Source organism: Callospermophilus lateralis, unplaced genomic scaffold, assembly GCF_048772815.1.
Source record: "Callospermophilus lateralis isolate mCalLat2 unplaced genomic scaffold, mCalLat2.hap1 Scaffold_91, whole genome shotgun sequence".
NCBI classification, from domain to species: Eukaryota; Metazoa; Chordata; class Mammalia; order Rodentia; family Sciuridae; genus Callospermophilus; species Callospermophilus lateralis.
The window spans coordinates 5,324,240-5,346,076 of record NW_027517238.1 but is presented as its reverse complement, the minus strand read 5'-3'; the positions used below and the strand labels follow the sequence as shown (position 1 = coordinate 5,346,076).

Genomic DNA, 21,837 nt, shown 5'->3' with positions numbered 1-21,837 from the left:
ACAGACTTTTCTCATAGGGTTCTGAACTATAACTGTATAAAGACGTTCAAAATCTTTTTGAACATTTTTGTGGGATTCATAAAATTACTGCAAAACTCATCAGAACAATTACCTTGAGAAAAGAGTTCATTTTATTATTAAGGTTTAATAACTTCATCTTTCAAAAAAGAAAGAAAAATCTTGCATTTTCTATAGTTAATAGAAATGCTCTTTAGCTTAAGATAGGACTATGCTCTTAGAATTCCATAATAAATTGAAAATACCTTAAGTCAAAAATTCATTTAGTACTCCTAACCTACCAAGAAATACAATTAGTCATACTGTACATCAGTTGCTTTTCCCAGTGATGACTGGGTTCACTAGGAGCTACTTCTCTCTGCATCTACCCATCCTCACCCAGAAAATATCATATTTCATATCACTAACCTGGGAAAAATTAAAACTCAAAATGTAAAGTGTAACTTTTTCTGGAAACTTATTACTCTCCCATCATCATACAGTTAAAAAGTAATCAGTTGAATCACCATGAGCTAGGAACCTTCTCATCTATACCATCATCATTCATTTACATATATTTACTACATACTTATGCACATGGACAATTGTCATGAATGCTATTTTGTACATAATATTGAATATTTATAGGACAAAGTAAAATGACATTACAAAAAAAGAATTTTATGTAAAGACAACAGTACAGAGAAGATGAAGGGAAAGTCTCCCCGTGTTTCTTGCTAGAATTATTTATAGAATATTCTTTGAAAATTACTTTATAGTCATTAAAATGTAATCCAAAATCCCTCTTGTTCCAAAAGTATAACTAAAGAAAATATATTTTGAATACATAACACTGTTTTATGTTAGTTTTGATTGTTTACTGTTTGTGAGACTATTGTGTTTTCTATGTTGCAAAACTATAGTTACAGTAGCATTGCTTTGTTTTATATATTCCTATAAGTTAAAAAAGCATTTTATAATATTTGTGCAGCCTGTTTTGGTACTTACGTTGTAGGTTTTGCTCAATCAAATCTTTTTATCTGTTTCAAGCAATTTTTGCTTGATTAATTAATTATGCAACCATTCCTATCAATATCACCATAAAATTAGGCCATACATGAGTAGGATTTCTTTTACGAGTATGAGAGTTTAGTTTTTTAATACCTTTGTTGCACCAGGGAACTTATTTGGCAGTTGTTTCTTCTCATTTCATACCATTATTGATGTATAATTTAATGATGGAAGATTCCTAATGCATTTGTTGATTAATAGGGGACCAGGAGGTTTGCTCTCTATAGGATTAGTGTGTTCTATCTTTTCTTCATTAAGTTGTCAAGGCTGCTATCGTCAATCACAAGTATATCCTGTACATTAATGTACTACAATGATTGGTGATGGAAATGTATACTGGGGAGCTGTTCAATTTTTGAATTTCATGGTTTTATATTTTAATTAATTATTCTATAATTGCTGTGCATGTAGGGATGTAGGGATGTCATTGATCTCCATCTTCCTAATGCTTCACTTACTGTCCAATATGAGACAAGAAATTCAGGTACATTAATTCTTTCAAGAAGCCAACAGAAAAGTTTTCAGTGAATACTGTTGGTGATAAGCTTCAGAGATGGTGCTACAGCCTGTATTCCTGACCAATTATCTTATGGATATGTATCATCAGTCAGAATCTATGATGTCATAGAATCACAGCACAAATTTCAAGTTCTTACTCAAACAGCACCATTTTATAAGGGAATAAATTGTAGTTTGAAGGGATGAAAATTTTTGTGACATCATAAAGTTTAATGACATTTCTAGATTAAGAAGAAATATGACCTGACCTCAACACAGATCTGGGAATACATATGGTTCTTCCACTTATTGGCAATGTAACAGTAAGTAAGATATGTAATTTATGTAGGTTTTAATTTCATTCTTCCTATATTATAATAACAATTATTTATTGTTTTTATCCAAGAAATTTGCAAAAATACAAGAATTGTTAAATTTTCTTCTTTTATATTCTTCTTTTATATTTCAGTGAAATTCAACTTCATATCTTAAATCATTGTTTCTTTTTTAAAGAATATTTATTTTTTAGTTGTAGTTGGACACAATACCTTTATTGTATTCATTTATTTTTTATGTGATGCTGAGGACCAAACCCAGGGTCTCACATGTGCAAGGAGAGCGCTCTACCGCTGAGCCACAACTCTAGCCGAAAGCATTGTTTCTTGATTATCCCTACAGATAATATTGCCTTTATGACTGTAGATTAGTAAATTTTATTTAAAATAACTGTTTTTAATCAAAGAGTTATCATATTCTAAAATGTTCCATTGTTTTTAGTGGGGAGCAGAGCAAAGAGCCGAAGCCCTCTGAAAAAGTTGAGCTTTACTCTTTCACTGGAACTAGAAAAATCTCAGCAGTAATGTTTTCTTGAAGTGGGGTATTCTTTTTGAGTTTTTATTGTTGTTATTTTTTATTTTTTTATTTTTTTGCTTTCCATTGTACTTTCATGATCAAGAGAGAAAATTAGAGATGATGGTTTGTCACCTAGACAGCTACTTTTGTCTCTTCTGTTTAGTCTAGAAAGGACAGGCTCCTGGGATCCTATTATCTTAGTTATTATTTTTTCTACTAAGAAAAAAAAATGTAGAAATATATGTGATATTTATTAGATATTTTTAAAATGTCAAAATTCACTTAATTTTTTATTTTGAGTTGCTTTTAAATTTCAGGAAATTAAATGTAACTGTTGAAATCACTTATTTGAAAAAGATCTGCAAATCTATGGTTATTTCAGAATAAAAATACATTCTTAAAATTATCTTCATTTCTATTGTCTCATCATACAAGAGGAAATATAAGAAGTGAATTCTAATGTTTTATAAAATTAAACAAAAATGGTTAAGTCTCACTCTAGATATTGTTGAGACAAATATATTTGGTTTGTAGCACAGTCGCATAAAAAGTGTATGATGCCAGCAAAATTCTTCCAAATAAGAAACAGAGGGGGTGATACCACAGTTTTGAAAATAACATCAAATATTTTTTAATTAGTATTGTCTAAAAGAGTTGTTGTAAGTATTTATAAGAATATATATTTTTTTGTTTTGGAAAACAAGTATTTGTATGAAAATAAGTGAGTCATATGGTAACAATATAGTTCATTTTGAACTTCCTCATAATTTCTTCAGAGGCAAATAGAAAGTCCAAACAAGGGTTAATTTTGATGTGATTCCTATACTTCTAAGGTGACCTCAAGTTCATTCATTTATTTCATCTATTCCAAGCATGAGAGATTATTGCCCTGAATCCTATATAGCTAAAACATCTGCATACTTAAGAATAATTGATTATGGATTTTATAAAGAATAATTGAAATTTTTGTGTTAAATCATGAGCAATTAACAAATGGCTTGCTGTGGGGGTTTTGTGGTTGTTATTGTTTATTTGTTTCTTAGATAATTTCATTATAACCCTATAAAGGAACATTTTAAGATATGGCAAATACCAAATTCTAGAATGTAAAGCTTCTCTAATTTGTGAATGAGAGTTTCATTGTCTTTTTTTGATTAAACAAAAGATTTAGTAGAGATAGCTTATATAAATCTAAAAGCTGTTTGCTGAAAGAATGAAAAACAAGATTCTCTTGGAAGAGAACAATGGATTTAATGTGAAATTCAACTAAAAGGAAATTTTTTTCTAGGTTTGCATGTTTCTCTTTACTCAAATCTAATCAAAGCAAATTTTGGACTTGAACTAAAATAAAAACCATTTTAAGGACAGGAACTTGAGTGAATTCACAAAATTTGATAATCCCTTCTTGAATGAGTAGGAAAAGTAAAGTTTATATATGAAATAATGAACACAGTACAGGACTTGCAGCTATGTTTTGAAATGAGAAGTAGAATAGCAGAGTTTTATAATCCTACATGGAGAACAATATGCTTCTAGTTCTAAAATATATTCAGAATGCTCTTTTATACCAGAGAAGACAAATTCCACCTACTGCCCCCATGTCTTTAAAAAATATGTTCCAAAATTCCTTTCTTCATTCTTATTTCCTAAATAAATTGTCTGTCAACAGAATAAAACCTACACATCTATTAAGTGTCATCTCAAATGCCACACATGCCATAATTAAAGCATTTTCACCAATTGATTCAAAAGAGTTTATTTCTAAGATGCCATTGCTAGTTCTGAATTACACAAAGCTAAATACATTTTATAATTAACTCTAAAATTATACTTTACTGCTTATATATTTGTTGCTTCCTGTATTCTTGAAATTACAGATATTTTCTTGTTAATTTTTAAGTTTCTCACATTATCCAACACAATTCTTTGCAATAATGTATTTCCCCAAAAAAAGAGGGTTTTTTTTTTGTTGTTGTTGTTTGGATTCAAACTAAAATTTTTACAGCTATTTAAATGTTTTAATCTGATATTACTATGCTTGGTAAATGATCAGTTTACAAAGAGGTAGCATAAGATCACTTGGGAAATGAGGCAGAAAAATATATAGAAATAGATATCATGAGGAGGGAAAACAATTCCACAATCACTAATTTATAAAAAGATAAATTAACTGGCCTGTTCCTAAACTCATCTCTGTTGCATGTAAGGAAATGGATTATATTGCTTGCTGTAAAATAATTTATGAATTAATGTTTTCTCTAGTCATGAAAATCAGATGAACAATTGAACTGTGATATTCTCATGTCTTGCAGCACTTGAAAACGGCTTCTGCTCTGCAAGATTTTACATCTTTCTTGCACAGAACTTTGGAGCAATTTTTATTTATATAAAAAATCATGTAATTAACTATTTTAATTTATATAACAAAGGCATGTAATAAGATATAGTCCATGCTTGTATGATTATATTCCATGTTTATATGATTATATCAAATATTTTTATCTTATTACATAATTACTCTGAATACATTATATAGTTTCATTAACAATAGTGAAGTATTCTTTATATATATATATATATATATATATATATATATGATTATACATCAAATATATTCATACAAGTATGGAATATATCTTATTCTAATTATGACCTCAATATATATTATTACACAGACTGCTAAATGACTAAATAAATATATACTAAAATCTCTTTCTCTTTTTAAATCCTATCATCACATTAGGTAACTTTAAATATATTTACCTACTTGTAATTCTATGTGATATTAAATATTAGTTATTCTGTGTATACCATGGACATTTATTTATTTTTTTGCTGTGTTGGAGAATATAACTCAGAACCCCATACATGCTACGCAAGTGCTCTACCACTGAGTCATACCCACAGTCTCTTTTTTGAGGGTTTAGTGGAGATAAAATTATGACAGCTTAAAAACAATACTAAGGATATTGGGACATGGTTCTAAATCTATGATTGGGTCAACTGGGGTATTTAGGGAAGGGGACACCAGTGATTGAACCCAAGGGCACTCAACCACTAAGCCACATCCTCAGCTCTATTTTGTATTCATTTAGACACAGGGTCTCACTGAGTTGCTTAGCACCTTGCTGGTGCTGAGGCCAGCTTTGAACTTGTGATCATCCTGCCTCAGCTTCTGAGCTGGTAGATTACAGGTATGTGCCACTATTTGGCTAATAGGAGTATTTTTGATGACTAAATATTTGAATATATCATGAACATATTTTAACCAAATATGAATAAACTCCTTTTTAATGATACCTGTAATATCAATCTCTTAAAATTAATAAAAAAAGAGAAAAGTCATACAGTTTTTGTTAGAATAGCTTGATCTTTTTTACATACTTACTCTGAACACATTAAATAGTTTCACTAACAATAGTGAGGTACTCTTTTTATACTATATTATTAAATATTTTATTACTATATATTTTAATCTCTTCATAACAAAAAAGTCTTTGAATTTGTCTTTTAAATCTTTTGTATATTTTGTTTCCAGTATTAAAACTAAATTGAACCCAGGGGTACTCTCCTCCTTAGTTATACCCCAGCCCTATTTTTTTTTTTTTAATTTTGAGACAGAGTCTCATGAAGTTACCCAGGGTGACCATTGAATTTGTAACCCTTTTGCCTTCACTTTCCAAGAAGCAGGAATTACAAGAGTATGCCACCACACCCAGATAATTTTATTAATATTTTAAATTTCTTTTCTTAAGGATTTATTTGTCCTTACTTTTATATATACTTAGAGTTTACTTTTTCTGTACTTGGAGCTTGTTCTTAAAATATCATGACTTTGGGGCTGGGGATGTGGCTCAAGCGGTAGGGCGCTTGCCTGGCATGCATGGAGTGCTGGGTTCAATCCTCAGCACCACATAAAATAAAATAAATATTAAAAAGTTCTCTCTCTCTCTCTCTCTCTCTCTCTCTTTAAAAAAATCTTAAAAAATATTATGCCTTGTCATATAAGGGAATTATGAACTTTTCTTCTATGATAATGTGTTTTTTTTAACTCTCTTGACTTAATTTTTTCCTTGCTTTTTTGGCTTATGTTAAATAATTATTTCTTCTTTAATAAATCTGTTGACTCACACTTTACAATTCTTTTTTGCTGGTTCTTTTTAATTATACAGGATAGTAGATTCCATTTTGATATAATTATAAGCATGGAATATATCTTATTCTAATTAGGACCCCATTCATATGAATGCACATGATGGTGGGATTCACTGTGATGTATTCATATATATACATAAAAAAGTTATGTCAGGTTCTTTCCACTGTCTTTATTGATTCAAGACACTCTTTCAGTGAAATGGCACTACTAATTGTGTATTTTTTAAGGCTCATAGAAATGCAAATGTAAGTACAAAATCAGAAAATAAAACTAATTTAAAAATGTTTACCTTGTCCTCATTTTCCTATAAGTTCTACAGATAATTAAACATTTCATCTAATGAACCTTTCTCAAGTTGCACTCCACTAATCTGTAAGTTTTTGTGCTGTTCCTATATCTACAATGTATATTTTTTATCTTCTAATTATTTTGTAAGAATCAAAGTAAACTTGCATAAAATTATATAATCCTTGACCAATAGATCCAAGGAAAGGGACCAGGGTGAGAAAGGAGGGGAAGGAAAATGGAAATACTGCGGAATCCTTTTGGCCAATTATATTGTAATATTATGTACATATATACCAACATGTAACAATAAATTTCACCATTATGTACATCTATAATGCACCAATAAAAATACAAAAAAAGTTGTATAAACCTTGAGAATATGGTTATGGTATTGTTTTTAGTATCTTCACTATTTGAAATGTCTCTAATCTTGTGGTTATATAATGTAGCTATTCAACACATTGATTATAGGATCAGATAGTTTATAAATTGTCTCATTAATTTGACTACTGTGAATCATTATTGGAGCATCCTGAGCAAAAATAATTTTCAGTCTCAAAATATCAGTTATTTTGATTCAATCTATATGTCAATAATGTTTAGGAATAATACCAAAGTAATGTGTATTTACTTTTAATTTTCTTAGTTAGCTCTAAGTAGCTGAACAGCAGATTTTGAATCATCTAATAATTAAAACATTAAATGGGCTATCTGCATCCATGCAAAAAGTGGCTTTTCCCTGTGGTTCTCTAATCAAAGCTCCTTTCTGTCTGTTCAAGTAGTCACTCCAGAGGTTGTAATTCACAGGATGAACACAGATTTCCCTGACATTCTGCATCTTCCTCAGTGTCATATTTCTGCTGGAACAAAATAACAAATCACAAAATTTTATTTCAGTAAATATAATTTTAAAATAGCAACTATTCTCAAAGGCTTCACTATGTTTTAGACATTATGTTATTATCACATTTAATCATCCTTTATGGGAGAAGTTTCCTCTCCAGGTAGGTTTTAGGATTCCATTTTAGAGAAGACAAGTTAAAATAACTTGGCTTTAGTAAAAACCCCACTAACAAGTTCTATAATGAAAATAGAAACATAAAATTGTCCTTCTTAAAACACACACTCTTCACTAAACTATTTTGCTTCCACAAATCCTCTTAAACATAAAGCATAATAAAAAGTGTTCTTTAATCTGTGGCATTTTGTCATTACATCTGTTCTATGTGACAGACAATAATGGTCACCTCCATTTTGGATTGTTAATTTTGAAATATAAAGGCAGTTAGCCAAAAGATTCATACGGAATACATTTTTTTGTGGAATATATTTTGACTTCGATTTCTAGATCAATAGTTGACATCAATTTTAATAATATAGATAGATCTAAACCTTCAGAGATAAGCACAAATTTTCTCTGATCACTTTTAGTTGTTGTTACTGTCATTTTAATTTGTGGCTTATTGATTATAGTCTGACACTTTGATTATGTCATTAAAAAGCTGTAAAACATATCATATTCAGTCACAGAGAACATAGACAAATTGAGCAATTGTCTGGCCATCAAATTTTATTAATGCTGATTACCAACTTAAAACTTCATTTGAAATAATCTTCCCTTAACTCAATAGATACCCTTGCTGTTTTTTCACCAGGTGCCTTGGGTACCATCTAAATACTTTTCCTTCATTCACTCATTTATTCATTAGTTGATTCTGTTGTTTATAAGACACTGGTTCTCAAACTGTTGATTGCATAACTCATCTGGAGAGTTTACCAGCCCCATCTCAGAGGTTCTTAATCAGTAATTTAAAAAATCTGGTAATTCTGAAGCAGATTACCAGAAGGCCTACACTATGGGAATGTAGATAATTTACACCAGTAACTTACGATTAATATTTATTTTGTGGGTAACACTTTATTGGTTTTAAGAGCATATATAATTCTGCCTTTGGGTATCTTTCAAATCTAATTAGAGAGATAGAATGTACACATATATGCTAGGATATTTATGAACCAATCATGAATTAATAAGCATTCAATAGTTTCTAACAAACATTTCAAATGCTTACATTCTTTTTTTATTTTTCTTTCAACATTTTTTTTTTTAACCATGCTCAGGGGATAAATACAGAATGTTAAGTGATTTTATAGCTTTCCTTATCAATTGCATAAAATATTGTCAAGTAATTGAAAAGTAGTTATTATATTAATTCAAATAAATATTATTAGACTTTATAAAATATCTTGTAACCTAATTTTATTTGTAGGTTTGGGAGGGTTTTCTTTTTGGGGGCTTCCAAAATGGCTCAACCTATTGTTGTACTGTTATTATAAATTTAAGAAAATATGTGATTTACTCATTTTCAGTTTATTGCTTTTTCTAATTCTGAAAGTCATCAAAATAGAAAAAATAAATTTGATAATAAAATCATATGCACTTAGTTCTGATAAATTCACACCATCTGGATTTATTTGATGGGCAATACAAAAGATTAAGTGCTCTTTATTCGCCTAAAAGGCACTGAAGTATTTTTGAAGGTTGGTATGTGTCTTTTATCACTAAGAAAATGAATGCTGATATCAAGGAAAATGTCTAAAGAACTCACTATGGGAAAGATAAACATATGAATAGTTAATCATGGGAGAATCAAGTAGTATTAAAGCTACATATGCAGATGATCTTATTGTATTAATTTTAGCCAACTTTAAATGTGTCTCATTGAAGTTCAGTCACAACTTGTATTCAGAGAAGTTAAATAGACTCTGCACTGAGCATTGTCATAATGTTTAAAAGCTGGACGATGGGCTTAAATCAGAGTGATGATAAACAGTGCCATGTTTCGAGTCCATAGCAATGAATGTCAGCCCAATCTTATTTGAAAACTCATTAATGATATGAGACATGGAGTAAATACTGTACTAATGAATTTCTGACATTAGCTCAGATTGGCAGGTAGTGAGAATTCCACTAAAAGAGGTCACTTCTTGAGACTACCTTAAATGGGTAGAATCTTGGCACAAAGCTAAAACAGTTGGTTACTAACATGGGATATAACCAAAGAAATTAAAGAAAACTACTTGCATGAGCTCAATCTTTAAAAAGCAGTTTGGAAATAGCTACGAGTAAATATTAAGCAGGAATAGTCTATACTCATTTTGTAGCAAAATATTTCCAGAGATATCTCAGCATTACATTCAAAGGTGGAAAAATTTATTAGTTCAAATATATATGTATATATTTGAATATATTACATATTTATTTGAATCTCCACATGCACGTTTTATATTTAACACTCTAGATATATATAGATTACAGTCCTTCAGAGAATGTAAATTTTTTTTATTAATTTTGTCTAACTTGTTCCAAGAAACTTGTAGATGAAGCAGCAGAAGAGAAAGAAAATGAGCTATAAAAAGCAATTATGAAGTGAAACAGGAATAAGAAATGGAAAAGAATAGCACTGGTAGACACCTTTGGGAAAATATAAAAAAAAAGTTTTACTGGAATCTTGTGCATGAAGAGAAAGAAGAGAAAATAAATAATAAAACATAAAGTTTAGAGTAAATATCATGAAAATTGTGATCAAATAATAGAAATAGTAATATTTACAAATGAAACTTGTTTGAAAAGAACTTTAACTACAAGATTATTTTAGCAGAAAATGCACATTTAGTCTCCATGTTATAAATTCAGTTGCCCCATTTATTATAGTCCTAGAAGAATCCCTTTTGTTCTTCTGAGTTAAACATTTCTGTGACATAAATCTGGAATAAATTCCAAACTTTACACTTTCCTTCACTGAAGCATGGTTTATTGAGAACTTATCAGTTTGTGAGTTCCTGCATACTTTTTGCATTAAGTAATTTTGAAATTTTATTTGGTGTCTAGAGTTTGGTTCAGCTTTATAAGAAGGATGTTTATCAAAAGTGCATTTGTTTAAGGCATGGAAAAGAACTCTATTTGGGGTATTATAGTACAAGTATTTGAAAGAAATGCATGTCTGTGGATTCAGATACCTTTAGTTTAGTCACTAACCAGTGTGACTCTGAGAAAATTCTTTAAACATGTAGTATTCATTTTAAAATTGGAGTGGAGGAATTAGATTATACCAGAACTCTGGAATTCTGTGGGTTAGAGAAAAGTGCTTTGTTCTTTTCAAGTAAGAGCTGGTAAATATGGAAAATGATGTACTAGAATACTAAAAATAAAGGTGCAATATAACTAACTAAAATACATTTTATTGTACAATTTTAATAGATATGACATATTTACTTTTCAGACATCTAAGTATTATATGAGGGCAATATTTAAAACTATCTAAAATTCTGAGAACTAATGGAGCTTAATTATGAGTTTTATATGAAGAGTAGAATATAAGTTAACAGAAGGAAAGAATGAGAGTTTTCATTTAGAGTTTAGCATCATTACTTAAATTTGGACCTTTTATTTAAATATTTTATATGAAATTTTGACAAGTGCCACTTGGTGGCACTCTTATACTATTCTACTGAACAATTTACAGTATCAAGATGTCACAAAATAAAACTTACAGTTTTTATTTCCCTTTTTGAATTCTAGTAATCACTTGTGGATGGGTAATTAACACTGGTGGGATATTTGAACTTTGACATTATTGAAATTATCACCCTATAATTTTTGCTGCTGTAAATAATCCCCTGTTCATTTAATAAGAGATTTCCTTTATGCTTGTTATGGAAAGAAAGCAGAGTTTTAAGACAGGATAACACTAAAAATTTAGCCCAATGATTAATTTTGGTTTACAAGCAAATGCATATTTTTCAAATGAGGATTTTTTATAATTTTATGAAAAGTTAGTTATTTAAATTTGCTATTATTCAAAGCAGAAAACTCAATGATAAGTTCTAGACACTCTTGATGAGACCCACTCTCACCAACTAATTTTAGCATTTCAAGGAGAATATAATGAATTAACAGGTACATACTAAAATACCAGAGATATAAAAAATTGTTCTCTATATGTGTAATAAGAATTTTAATGCATCCTGCATTAAAATTTATTTATATAAATAAGTATTTATATAAATTTAAAAAGTTTAAAAAACTCACAGAATACAATTACATATATAATGGAACAAATTAAAATTAATTTGTACAGGAAAGCTAAAATTTCCACATCTAGTAAGAGATTTTTAAATGAATGAAGTCATATTATTTAAGATGTGTTTATTTTATAGTTCTGGCTTATTTTTTAATATTTCAAAAAATCTTAATATACACATATGTTTCACTGTTAGTTCATACTTTTCCTTGTTTCAAATACATTTGAAAAATTTTGAAGTTTACATGAATAAGTAGCTATATTTTACCTCATTCCACTTAATCTGAAACTATAGAAGCAACAAACCTAGGAACCTGATATTTCAACAGTATATATTCAATGTATTTTATATTGTAGACATATTTATATTTTTAATATACATATATATTCCTTTTATTGGTTAATACATTATAGATTATAATCTTCTGATGAGAAAAGGACAAGGTGTTTTGTTTAAATTTGTATAGAAATTATAGTTCTATGTAGTTGCCCAAAATATACTTTTTCAGTAAGTCAAAGCTGGGATTGTGGCTCAGTGGCAGAGGGCTCACCCAGCATAGGGGAGGCCCTGGGTTTGATCCTCAGCACCACATATAAATAAAAAAACAAAAGTATTTTTAAAATGTACTTTTTCAGTAAGTTAATGCAAAATTATGTTTGGAGATGAGAAATTTGATATGAGGACATATTTTCATAACTGAGCATTTTAATTTGGCATTTTGTATGTCTTGAAATTTCCAGTTCAAGAAAATATATGCATTCTTTCAACAGTGATTAAAAAATCTTTAAATCTATTTTTACTGTATTACTGAGCAAAAACTTTTGCTAAACCTGTGATGTGCTTGCTTTTCTGATTCCATAAGTCTTAGTATGGATTCATTGGAATTTAATTAGTTTGATTTCATGTCTAAATCTTGAATTCTTTGACAAGATCCCTTCCCAATAAGTATCTAGCTTATGCTCATATAAAGGTGGGAATCATTGACTAATTCTCCTCAATGAAAAGAGAAAAAAAAGAAAGTGTATAGAAATAAATATAGAGTATTAACTTGTATTTGAGCCCTAGTTAGTTAACATTTCTTGACTCCCTCAATCTAAAACTCAATTTGTTTCCTTATGTGGACAATTGTAAAATCAATAAATTGAGTAGGTTCAATTTATTGCCAAAGGATCACTGTTTACATCTGAGTTAGTGTCTCTTGCTGTCCATTCATAACTCCTTTCTGGTGTGGTAGAAGAAATTTTTGCTATTATTGGTACTATGTTGTTAAGGTCTGTAAACAAGTCAGGATGGCACCTGGTATTTTGCCAGAGAAATGTTAGAGTCTGTAAACAAGTCTGCATGGTGCCTGGCAAAATGCCAGAGGGAGTGGTTTGTGAAGTAACAAAAGTGAGCCATTAAGTGTGGAGATTCCTTATTGGTTGACTGCTGTATCTATTTTATGCTAATTAGATAAGCTGTGTAAAATATATAAATACCACTCCTGTCCTGCAATAAATGGCTTCCACTCCTGCTGTATCAATGTACACAAGTCATTTGTCACCCCCCGGTTATTTTGCTGCAGCCGGACTGCAGCACTATGTAACAGGTATCTTTCCAGGCATCCATGATAGCTGAGATGGTAACACTTGTCAAAATTTCTATCTGCACTTTCACCTGCACCCTCTTATTTATTGGTACCTGGTGATGAGTTCTCCTGTGATGACTGTAGGCAGAATTGATATATGTCACTCCCAGCCAAAGCAGGAAAGGCCAGATCACAACTCTCAAGCTTTCTTTTCCTCTGAGGCATCAGCAGACAAACCTTCATTCTGAGATGGTAGAGTTCTTAAAAGCAAAGCAATCTGGATTACTATGGATCTACTTTTTCCAACATTTGCCCAAAGCTATAACAAATGATATGCAAGGGAGAAATAAACCTTTGTTTTGTTAAATCATGGAAATTCGGGGGCTGTTTGCTACTGTAGCATAACCCACTCTGTACTGATTCTGTATTGATTAATTAAAGTATCAGCACAATAAAATATTTACTATTCCATTTGACCCATAGTGTGTCCATGTAGCCATCCAAAAGACATATCAAAGTACAACTGGGAGACTAAAGTCATGCACAAAATCAGGAAGACATATTTGTGATTAACTTACTGCAAAAAGACGAGGACTCTTGCTCTTCAATACACTATCATTAAGCCATATGTCAAAAGAAGTTAACAATGGTATAAGCAGAAAATCTCTGAAGTAGTGTGGTGTTTTGAATTTAGCAGATCTGCTAGTGAACTGGCCACATGAGCAGCATTGCAGAAATCCAAACATACCCATTGGTCTTACTTCTCTCCAATTTATGGAAAAGAGAACTACAAACTTGCTGGCAACTTTCTAATTAGCCCATTGAGTAGGGTTGACTGCTTAAGAGCTTGTAATTATTTTATTTTTAGCAAAATTTTGTCATAAGGTAACATTGTGGAAGCAGTAGTCATAGAAGGTTTACTCTTAAAGATTTTCTTTCTCTAAAAGTCTTTGAAAGGAGCCATGTTGAAATGAAATGGATAAATTGCAAGAGCTTTCAATTTTTTTCTGAGAAGATAAATGGATCTGTAACTGCATTTCAAATTTGGAAGTTCTTTCTAGAATTATTTGAATGAAGGGTTTTGGCTGCTGATGGGAGGGGTGTATGACTAATAGAAATGATGCTGTAAGTATGCTGTTTGCACACCATTAAACCTAATGAACTATGAATATGTGTCTTGCGATCGTCATCTCTCCAGTCACTGCAATGGGTAAAGTTCTGATACTGAGGGGGTATATTTTACCTTGAAACATTTGGAACACTAAAATCTAAGAGTTTGATTGTTCCAGTATTTCTATGATTTGTTTAAAGTATTTGGAGACTAATTTCAAGACAGAACTGTATTATATTTTTATTATCATTGGCTAAAAATCAAAATCAGTGAGAAAGCTTTATTTTCATACAGTTATCTAAGACCTTAATTCATTATTTTCTCTAGTATAAAGACTCTTTTACAGATAGTTTCTCTTGCTCCTGGGTCGCTAAATGGATTTATGGTTGTGGATTACATCTTAACTGGTGCCTGATGTTAATTTCACCAGGCAACTGGTAGAACTTAAAACACTTTCTTGTTAAAATGATTCAGCAGAGGTCTTGCACTGTTCCATCAATCAAAAATCCATCTGTTCTAACAAGAAAATTTTATAGTTTACAAGTTGTTTTCTGAAAGTTTAGTGAGACTTACAGCTTTTACAACTCACCATTCATATAATATTGGAATAGATCATTGTATTAATCCATGGTGTTTATAGTGATGTATAATAAATTGTACCTCTTTACATCTTAAAAATATATACATATATATACATATATACACACTTTGTGTGTGTGTGTGTGTGTGTGTGTGTGTGTGTGTATACATATATGGTGAGAGAGAGAATTCTAGATTCTCTAAAAGGGCATTGAAATGATTTCAACAGTATTCATTGGCTAACATTTTAAAATAACTCCACAGCCGCCAAAGTTCAATGAGAATACAATTTCAAATTAATACCTAAAATGTCCACATCCTTTCAGAATGTGCCCTTTAGCAGCCACACCAATGAGTATCTTGGAGAAAGTTTGATCTCTCTCAGGCAGGGACTCAACATTTCCTCTCAAATTATCAAGATATTAGACCAAAATTGAAAAAAGATACCAAATGCACATGGTTCTTCAGTACAGGCTGTGTCATTTAAAACTTTTTCAGCAGCAAGTATTATCAGATTCAACTAAAAATTGCTGAAAGAATAAGGAACTATGACCTCGTATAAATAGATGGTCAGGTAGAAGTTTCCAGACCTCATTACATCAGTGGCCTAGAGAATCTCAAATACTTAATTGTTTTAATCCTTTGATGTACCAGTGCTCATTGTTAGTCAGCCAGTATTCATAGATGTGACCCTGTTTGGGGTCAACGTTACAGAATAACTCTCAGCATTGTTCCTTCACCAAACATCTAAAACTCAAAAGGGAAACAAGGTGAGTATTCCACTAAGATGGATGAAACCACTTCCAGAAGCCTATGGATGACATTCTCAAAACAGAACTTGTATGCATTTGCACACACAAAAAATCTTTCCTAGAGCAATCAATGTGGAAAAAAGTAAATATATCATGATATCCAGAAATGAAGACTTACCATTTAGGTAACTATATGGTGGACACCTGATGTCTGAGTAAATCTGTCCTTACATTAATTACGAAAAATTGGGAAAGGATGTCTATTGGTAGCCAACCAGTAGTGCTTACCGGAGCATTATTATAAAGGGACCATGAGAAAATATCAAGAGGAATTTAAAAAGAGGAAAAATGGGATGAGAAAAGAGGGTTTGTTCTGAAGACCTGAGGGAGAATTTTGCTACTATCTCTCATTTGCAAAAATTCATCACTTTTCTTGTTTCTTATTTATTCCAATGATCAGCATTGTTGCAAAATTCAGAGAAAATTCTTAATAAGATGAGAATTTAAACATAAAATTCATTTTTATTATGAAAGATTGCCACAGTCTGGCTGGGCACAAATCATGAGCCACTTGAAGATTCAAACAGGAACAAACTTTATTTCTAGAACTCACGCCTCAGGCCACCCACCCAAACTCTCCAGGAATTCCCCAGAGCTCCACTGGAACTTCGGAGCACTCAACTGGAACTCAACCCAGGAACTCCACCCGGGAACTCTCTAGGAACTCTGCAAGAGCCCAACTGGAACTCAACCAACCCATGGGAACTCTCTAGGAACTCCATGAGAGCTCAAAAACAGCGGGCACCGGAGGCAGCAGGAACCGCTCCTTCTGGCAAAATGCCAGGCACCATCTTGACCTGGCCGTGGCTCTTAACAAAAGATGGCAACATAATCCTTTTTAGCCTTTTTCAACAAATAACAACTATACTGAAAGTATCCTTATATCAGATAAGAAGAGAATGAATTGTTTAAAATATTGGGATTATAAAGAATTTCTGTTACATTGTAAATGAAACTTCTAGTTCAGGTCACAAAAAATGCTAGTCTTAAAATCCTATCAATGTGTGTTCCATTTTTCCATTAAAAATTAGCAGTATCACCTAGAAGTTCAAAACTAGCAAACTATGGCTTGGTTGTTGTTAAGAATCTTATCTGCTTTAATTTGAAGGAGAAGTCTTAGGTCAGCATGTTTTAGCCCACAGCATCATGAACAACTTTAAAAGCAAGAGTAATACCATAGTTAATAGTCTTTACCTAGTAATTACAACAAAGATACTTCACAATTTAAAAATGAGCTGGGGATTCAGTAACAGGAAAATGTTCTCTCCACAAAGTTCATTAGATACTGACACATCCAATATGAATGTGGCAGAAGTTCAGCTTGATTCATGCCGCAGCCTGGCTGGCTGGGCAAAATAACCGGGGGGTGACGAACAACTTGTGTACGTTGATACAGAAGGAGTGGAGCCCTTTATTGTAGGACAGGAGTGGTATTTATACATTTTACACAGCTTATCTAATTAGCATAAAATAGATACAGCAGTCAACCAATAAGGAATCTCCACACTTAATGGCTTGCTTTTGTTACTTGACAAACCACTCCCTCCGGCATTTTGCCAGGTACCATGCAGACTTGTTTACAGACTTTAACATTTCTCTGCAAAATACCAGATGCCATCCTGACTTGTTTACAGACCTTAACAGATTCACAAACAGACCTGCCTCATTTTTACCTCTGAAATCACCCAGAAGTCATTTGTTATGGTTTGGATATGAGATGTCCCCCAAAAGCTCACATGTGAGACAATGCAAGAATGTTCAGGGGAGAAATGATTGGGCTGTGAAAGTCTGAACCTAATCAGTGAATTAATCTCCGTTGGAGGCAGGTGGGGTGTGGCTGGAGGAAGTGGTTAATTGGGGGCATGGCTATGGGGTATATATTTTGTATCTGGAGCTGGAGTCTCTCTTTCTGTTTCTTGAGCACCATGTTCTGCCTTGCCTGGCGCCTTGAGGAATGAAGCCAGCCTTCTCTGCACTGATTTCTCTGAAACCATAAGCCCTAAAATAAACTTTTCCTCCTCTACAGTTGTTTTGGTCAGATCCTTTAGTCAAACAGCTAAAAAACTGACTAAAACAGCATCCTTACAGCCAGCAGATATAGCCAAAATGACATGATCATGGCGCCTGTTAAAAACGGATCCCTCAAGTTGACTCCATTTGGAAAACTCTTGCTTCCCTCAATTGTACTAAGTTTTCCATTGCCTTTTATTTTGTACCTCTTTAGTATAAATGCCTTTGTATTTAATACCAGAAGATGCAAGTGAAGATTTTCAATCTCTTCTAATTTTGTTGCCCACTTTGTTCATTTGGCCTGGGTGAGTCATTGACTAGGTGCTTATTGTTACAGGACAGATAACGTGAAAGTAGTAATGAAGTTGTCTTAACATCTTGAGAAATCTTTTTTTTTTTTTTTTAATCCTCTAGAGTACTACATATATTTTCTCCTTGGTTCCTAAATAGGTCTTGCAATTTCACCTCTTTATACAACATATACAACATTTACTAATAGAAAAGAAATTAAAAAACACAACTATGCTCTTACTTAAACACTAAACCTTAATTGACTGCTGTTGGTCTCTGTTCCAAAAATTTAAGTAGAATTTGTTTTGTTTTTGACTCACTCGCACACCATGTGTCCCTCCGCGCGCAGCACGGGGGACTTTTCGGTGGGGATTTTGGGCGCCAACCAGACGCGGCATTTTCAGAAAATAGCGCCCTGTGCAGCTGAAGTGCTTAGTGTGTAGCGGGGCTGCGTCAGCCCGGCCAGGTACGAGGCGCCTCGGGTCCCCGCACCACCTCCTGCTGCTCCCCCGTCGCAGCTCCGGAAGCTTTTCCAGATGTCCCTGGTAGATTTGGGAAAGAAGCTTTTAGAAGCAGCACGAGCAGGTCAAGATGATGAAGTTCATATTTTGATGGCAAATGGAGCTCCTTTTACTACAGACTGGCTGGGAACATCTCCACTTCCATCTTGCAGCACAATATGGGCATTATTCCACTACAGAGGTACTACTGTGAGCTGGTGTAAGTAGGGATGCCAGAACCAAAGTGGACCGAACACCATTACACATGGCAGCTTCTGAGGGCCATGCCAGCATAGTAGAGGTTTTACTTAAGCATGGTGCTGACGTTAATGCAAAGGACATGTTAAAAATGACAGCTCTGCATTGGGTCACAGAACACAATCATCAAGAGGTGGTGGAACTTTTAATCAAATATGGTGCTGATGTACACACGCAAAATAAATTTTGTAAAACTGCATTTGATATTTCAATAGACAATGGAAATGAAGATTTATCAGAAATATTACAGATTGCTATGCAGAACCAAATCAACACAAACCCAGAGAGTGCTGACACTGTGACGATACATGCTGCAACACCACAGTTTATCATTGAACCTGGAGGGGTGGTGAACCTAACAGATGAAACGGGTGTGTCTGCTATTCAGTTTGGAAACTCCTCTACATCAGTATTAGCTACGTTAGCTGCCTTAGCTGAAGCCTCTGCTCCGTTGTCCAATTCGTCAGAAACTCCAGTTGTGGCCACAGAAGAAGTGGTTACTGCAGAATCTGTGGATGGTGCAATTCAGCAAGTAGTTAGTTCAGGGGGTCAACAAGCCATCACAATAGTCACAGATGGAATTCAGTTTGGAAATTTGCACTCCATTCCAACCAGTGTAATAGGTCAGCCCATCATTGTGACCATGCCAGATGGATAGCAAGTGTTAACAGTACCAGCAACAGACATTGCTGAAGAAACTGTTATAAGTGAAGAACCACCAGCTAAGAGACAATGTATCGAAATAATTGAAAACCGGGTGGAATCTGCAGAAATAGAAGTAAGGAGTCTTTTACCCGGAGAGAGAAGCTCTTCAGAAACAGCTGGATGAAGCAAATCGAGAAGCACAAAAATATCAACAGCAGCTTCTTAAGAAAGAACAGGAAGCCGAGGCTTACAGACAGAAATTAGAAGCTATGACTCGTCTTCAGACTAATAAAGAAGCTGTTTAGTTAAAATGAACATGTAGTTTAATTTTGCTTTTGGTCAAGAAAGAATGCAATCTTGAACAGTATACAAAAAGAGTACAGTCGTGGGAATACAGGAAATAGAAGAGACTGCAGATCAATAATTGGACTTAAGCCATTAGCTCTGAATTCTTGTATCATAAACTTTACTTTAGAAGTTGTGAAATGTATTTAAAACTGAACTCTGTAAATAGTTTTTTTTTTTTACAGTTCCATGAGTTGATAAAAGATTGTTGAAGAGATCCAAAAACACAATAAGCCACTGTTATTGAGCTTCTTTTTGATTTTTAGTATGAACCTAAATTTCTCAGAGACAGAACAGTTTAAGGGTGATCATTGTTGATTAGACCAAATGTTGTGTAATAATTATGGTGGACTAATGCTGGAATTACTCCTGTAGGTATAAACTTCTATGTGAAGAAAAGATTTCTCCCAGGAAATCTTTGTACAGCTTTAAGTTGTCTCAGATTCTCTGAAAACATTTTTTAGAAAGCAAATTTTTATGTTTGTTCAATTTCAGCTATACCCAAGTAGATTTACATGTATATGAAGCAAATATTTTTTAAACTTTCTGTTTGTACATATTCTGCATGTTTTATAATTTCAAAATGCATCACTTGCATAGATATTTTTCCCACAAAGATGATGAAAGCTACCAGAAAAAAACAAACAACAACACACAAACCTTTTATTCTGTAGGTAATTGAAACCAAGTAAACTAGCAGTTGGTTTTATTGGAATGACAATGTTCTTAAAAGGAGCAGCTTACAAGATAACTTGAATAATTTGCAAACTCTGGAAAATCTATGCTTTTTTGAAAATTTTATTGTGGGGACGTGAAACTGTATTTGTGCCTTCCATCATGATTTCCACATGAAAGCACTTTAAGGCACTGGATTTTAAGATAATGTTTTTTTGAAAACTCAAATGTGTATGGGTTTCTGAAGTATTTCATGGACTTATTTTCCCCCAGGAAATTATTCTTATGGAAAAAATTGCTTATGTATGTAGAATAAGAACTTTTTGTACTACAGTGATGCTATAGATATGTCTGATGTAACTAACACTTTTCCCTGTGAAAGCTCCATGTCTATGTTGTAACCTGCTCTCATCACAATATTCTTGAATTCTACAGTGTATGGTCCTTAAACTCTGAAGACTGTTCATTCTTTTTTGTAAAACATAACTTTAAGCCCTTTTTTCTTTATTTATTTTTTAATGTTTTATTGCTTTATGAAAATGTTTAACCCTAATAACCCTCTAGATTACCTATACTGTATAAAGAAGCAATTGCCCTTAAAACTGTACTCTGGCCTACTTTTGTATTTTACAATTAAATATCTTTTCCACATAAAAAATTGTTTTGTTTTGTTTATATGGTTCTATTATACTTACTTTTTATCCTGGATTTCACATTTTATGGAATTATGGTTAAAATGATTTTATATTTCATTTATTTTGATAGTTCAGATATCAAATCTTTGCTTCCATTGGCCCCATAAATATGCACTTTGTGATCAGACCACACTTATCAAAGCATGTCTCAAATAATAAAATATATCCTTAGTACTCATGAATGGACTCATCTTGCACAAAGAAAATTGGGTTAAAATTTTATTCCCCTAGGTCCATATGTAAACTTAGTGGGGCTTTTAGTATTGTGTAATCATTAATATCTGGTTGGATAAAAGAAACAGAAATGTGTAGGAAGGTTATTTTTCCAGCAAATATCAATGCAGAAGTATAGTAATCTACGTTCTAATACTGACAAAATACCTGAAATTAATAACTTAAGAA

General features: G+C 32.4%; 1 pseudogene; it reads left to right on the top strand.

The window, feature by feature from the left end:
- Positions 1-18,848: 18,848 nt before the first annotated feature.
- LOC143388492 (GA-binding protein subunit beta-1 pseudogene) lies at positions 18,849-20,025 on the top strand (annotated as a pseudogene).
- The last annotated feature ends 1,812 nt before the right edge of the window (positions 20,026-21,837 follow it).